This window comes from Gekko japonicus, unplaced genomic scaffold (assembly GCF_001447785.1).
Source record: "Gekko japonicus isolate JY-2015 unplaced genomic scaffold, Gekko_japonicus_V1.1 scaffold3353, whole genome shotgun sequence".
Classification (NCBI taxonomy): Eukaryota; Metazoa; Chordata; class Lepidosauria; order Squamata; family Gekkonidae; genus Gekko; species Gekko japonicus.
The window spans coordinates 26,294-31,051 of record NW_015160938.1 but is presented as its reverse complement, the minus strand read 5'-3'; the positions used below and the strand labels follow the sequence as shown (position 1 = coordinate 31,051).

Here is a 4,758-nt window from a genome sequence, read left to right as displayed (position 1 = left end):
CGAGATAACCAGAAGGCGTGGGAAGCATTGCCAAGTCTGACTCTTTGCAGTTCAGCCCCGGAGTCTTTTTTTGATTAGGGGCTGCTTTGCAGGAGTTGGGATCCAGATTTCTATCCCTTTGAGGGAGATTTATATCTTGCTCAAGCCAGTGTGGTGTGGTAGTTAATGGATTTGACTAGACTCTAGGAGACCCAGGTGCAAATCCCTAACAGCTATGACGTTGATGGGGTGACCTGCCACTCTCTTTCTCTCTCAACCTACCTCACAGGGTTGTTGTGAACTGCAATCTTGAGTGTGCTGTTCAGGGGCGTGTCTGTAAGCTGCAAACCTACGATGACGCCACAGCAGCAGAAGAACTGGAAAAAGAAGCAGAAGACAGACAGCCGTACCGCAGGCCTGATAGAAGCCCTCCAGGGGCCCGATTTGGCTCCCGGGCTGCCTGTTTGACACCCCTGGGATAGAGTGTTCCTCCTTCAGTTCACGTTTCAGAGATCCTTTCATTTTGCAAACCCCGGCCTCTTTCAGGAGACCTCGCTCTCCCCCCGGCTCCTTCCGTTCTCCTGGACTGCAAAAGCGTCACCGATCTGTTATTAACTCAGGGGGATGAATTTCAAGGGCAGTGCAGAGACTCCCACCTTGAGCCCCACCAGAGGGTAAAAGGAAAAAGAATGTGAGTTACTCACTGCTTCCTCCTCCCTCAGATTAGGGCTGCGATCACACACACACACACACACTAAATAATCCACTTCCAGAGCACTTTCAGTGCACTTTCAAACTGTATCTTGCCAGTTCACACAGGAAAATCCAGTTTAAAAATGCTCTGAAAGTGGATTATTTCGTGTGCGTGACTCAACGATTCTGATTAAGGGCTCCGATCACACACACACACTAAATAATCCACTCTCGATGTACTTTCCAACTGGTTCTTGCCAGTTTGCACAGTTAAAACCCAGCTGGAAAGTGCACTGAAAGGGGATTGGAAGTGGATTATTTAGAGCATGGGTGTCAAACATGCGGCCCGGGGGCCGGATGAGGCCCCCGGAGGGCTTCTATCAGGCCCGCAGTGGAACTGGCTGTCTTCCGCTTCTTCTTCCAGTTCTGCTGCTGTAAGGCTTATTATGTTCTCAATAAAGTTTAATCACACACACACACAAAATGAAATCGATCCATGCACAGTATTGACACGGAAAGCGCCAACTCACTGGAATGGATTCGGACCCTGACCTCATGCGAGGAGTATGGAAAACGTAAACGTCCTTTCCATCTATCTGAGCACTGCAGTGAGGTATAATGATTAGATTCGGGGTCTCCAACCTTTTTGAGCCTCTGGGCACCTTGGGAATTCTGGCACAGGGTGGCGGGAGTAACCACAAAATGGCGGCCAGCAGGGGCGGAGCCAACCACAGTCTCAGGGAGGGAGGTTTATGCATAACTGTAGCAGTAACTCCTCAAACTGAAGTTCTGCTTAACAGGAGGCCTTTTGAAAATGAACATATTGTTTAAAAATATTTGCTTGCACACAAACAGCTTTTCTTCAGTCATAAGGAGAAGATAATTGTGCCGTGCTGGCAGCTGCTGCCGAAGAGACTTTATAAAAATATCTGCACAGCCGATCAAGTCTCCAGTGGCCAAGGAGAAGCCCTGTGGGCAAAATCCTCACCTGGCCCTGCTCACTTTCTGAAAATACTTGGCAGGAGCCAGGGAAGATGTCTGTGAGTGCACCATGTTGGGGAACCCTGGATTAGAGATGTGAAGGCTCGGAAAAAAACTGGAAAAACCAATTTTTCCCCCATTTTTTTCCTGAAGCCTTTTTTGTTTTTTCCCGCAAAATTGAAAAAAAAATAAAATAAAATAAATTGATTATGGAACATTTTATTTCAACATGATGAATAAAATATTTTAGGACAAGGTGTTCAAATATTTTCCAAATCATTTCTAAAAAATATGTATGGTATCAGATTGATCTACTTTCTGCGCACTGAGGACAAGCAAGTCCTAGGTTACAAACCGAACTCTCCAATGCAAGAGCAAGATGCATTTCTTCCTTAAGGAGGTGCTATTGTCACAAGAAAAGAAAAAGGTTTCAGTTTTGTTTTTGCATGTGGGTCGGTATTCTGTTTGTAACAACTGTTTGGATACACTATATTTTTAATATGCTAGTTGTGATAATTTCATGCCAAGTAAAAATGTCCATAGTCATATTTTATGTTCCTAAAGTAACAGAATGACTTTCAATCTTGAAAAGGAAAAAGAAGTGCTAATGTAGCATTTTTTTCAATTTTTCCGAAAATTTCCATTTTTTTCCGGGAAAAAACAAGGTTTTTTTCCGAGCTTCAAAATTTCCAAAACGTTTACGTCTCTACCCTGGATTATGCTGTTCGCCAAGGATTTCTAAGATCTGGGTTCAAATTCCCCACTCTGCCATCTAAGTTTGGCCAGTGAACTTAGAGAGGTCATGCGCTCGGCCTCACCTACCTCACATAGCTGTCGTGAGGATAAAATGTAGGGAGAAAGGGCAAAGAGAAATCTTGGAGAAAGGGCAAAGAGAAATGTACCAAAGAAAGAAAGCAAGAAAAATAAAAAGTTAGTCTACTCAGATAATTTTTTTAATGTTATTCTTAGGAGATAAGAAAGATCTCTCCTGAGGGAGACCTTGAAAAGCCGCTGCTGTCTGAGTAGACAATATTGACCATGATGGACCAATGGTCTGATTCGGTATAAGGCAGCTTCAAGGAAGAGGAAGGAGGAGGAGGAAGAAGAAGAAGAAAGAAGAAGAGGGGGAGGAGGAGGAGGGGAAGATTGGATTTATACCCCACCCTTCATTACCCGAAGACGACTCCGAGCAGCTTGCGATCCTTTCCCCTTTCCCTTCCCCACAACAGACACCCTGTGAGGTAGGCGGGGCTGAGAGAACTCTCTCGAGAACTGCCCTTGAGAGAACAGCTCTGAAAGAACTTGTAACTGACCCAAGGTCACACCAGCAGCTGCAAGCGGAGGAGTGAGGGAATCAAACCCGGTTCTCCCAGGTTAGAGTCCGCACTCTTAACCACTACACCAAACTGGCTCTCTCATGCAAAACACGGTTGTGCTGCATGCAAAACCCGGCTGCCGTCACTGACCAGCGGTCCCGCCCTTGTCTAATTCTAGCTCCTGCAACAAGCCGTTCCCTCTCGCCCCTGTTTTGTACACACACCTTAATTGCTCCTGATGCAATTGTTTACCACTTTCTCCCACCTTCCCTGCACTTATGTCGGGAATGGCTCACTCACCCTTCTTTGCAGATAAGGGTCTATGCCGGCTACAGGCAAACGTAGCCGGCAAGTCTCTAAGGAGCCACTGGACAAATCTAGTTGTCCCAAAGAGAGAGTTTCAGGAGGTAGCCGTGCTGACTCGCAGCAGAAGACCCAGAGTCAAGTCCAGCGGCACCTAGAGAGCCACAACATTTGGGGGCTTGTAGCTTTCAAGAGCCAGTTTGGTGTAGTGGTTAAGTCCGCGGACTCTAATCTGGGAGAACCGGGTTCGATTCCCCACTCCTCCACTTGCACCTGCTGGATGACCTTGAGCAAGCCGTAGTTCTGATAAGAGCTGTCCTTGAAAAAGAGCAGTTTCTGTCAAGAGCTCTCTCAGCCCCACCAACCTCCCAGGGTGTCTGTTGTGGGGAGGGGAAGGGAAAGGAGTTTGTGAGCCGCTCTGAGACTCCTTCGGGTAGTGAAGGGCGGGCTATAAATCCAATCTCTTCTTCTTCTTCTTCTTCTACCTCACAGGGTGCCTGTTGTGGGGAGGGGAAGCAAAAGGAGTCTATAAGCCGCTCTGAGACTCCTTTGGGTAGTGAAGGGCGGGGTATGAATCCAGTCTCTTTATCCAGTCCAGTGGATAAAGTCAGCAATCACGTGACGCCCATCTGAACACACATGAATCTGCCCACTACTGAATAAGATTCGCTGGTCTCCAGGTTCCCAGGCAGAGGTCTTTCCTATCACCTCCTGCCTGGTCCTTTTAACTGGAGATGCCGGGGATTGAACCTGGGACCTTCTGCATGGCAAGCAGGTGCTCTACCACTGAGCCACAGCCCCTCTTTACAGCTCTCTCAGGCAGAGAGGTCTTTCACATCACCTGCTACCTGGTCCTTTTAACTGGAGATGCTGGGGATTGAACCTGGGACCTTCTGCATGCCAAGCAGAGGCTCTACCCCTGAGCCACAGCCCCTCCCCTTTAATACATGATCACACGAAGCTGCCTTATACAGAGTCAGATTATCGGTCCATCAAGGTCAGTATTGTCTACGCAGACTGGAAGGGGTTTCCAGGTTACTGGGCAGAGGTCTTTCGCATCACTTACTGCCTGGTCCTTTTAACTGGAGATGCCGGGGATTGAACCTGGGACCTTCTGCATGTCAAGCAGAGGCTCTTCCACTGAGCCACAGCCCCTCTTTACAGCTCTCCAGAGTCTCAGGCGGAGGTCTTTCCCATCACCTCCTGCCTGGTCCTTTTAAGTGGAGATGCCGGGGATTGAACCTGGGACCTTCTGCATACCAAACAGAGGCTCTTCCACTGAACCACGGCCAATGCTCCCTCTAAGCTGTGGAGTCTTGTGAGCAAAAATTCTACTTTGTGAGCTACTGAACCTGCTTGCGGGGAGGGCGGGGTAAAAGTGAAATAAATAAATAAATACTGGAATTAAAGTTGTGAGCGAGCGGTTTGGCTTCTGCATAAATCAGTTTGCTCTGGAGCCATCCTTCCTGAGCTGAGACAAAAATGT

At 47.7% G+C, this 4,758-nt stretch overlaps 2 non-coding genes across 2 annotated transcripts; both read right to left on the bottom strand.

Moving 5' to 3' along the window:
• Positions 1-4,001: 4,001 nt before the first annotated feature.
• Positions 4,002-4,073, bottom strand: TRNAG-GCC. Its single transcript has one exon. It is a non-coding gene; the product is annotated as a tRNA-Gly (tRNA).
• Positions 4,074-4,355: 282 nt separating this feature from the next.
• Positions 4,356-4,427, bottom strand: TRNAV-GAC. Its single transcript has one exon. It is a non-coding gene; the product is annotated as a tRNA-Val (tRNA).
• Between the last annotated feature and the right edge of the window lie 331 nt (positions 4,428-4,758).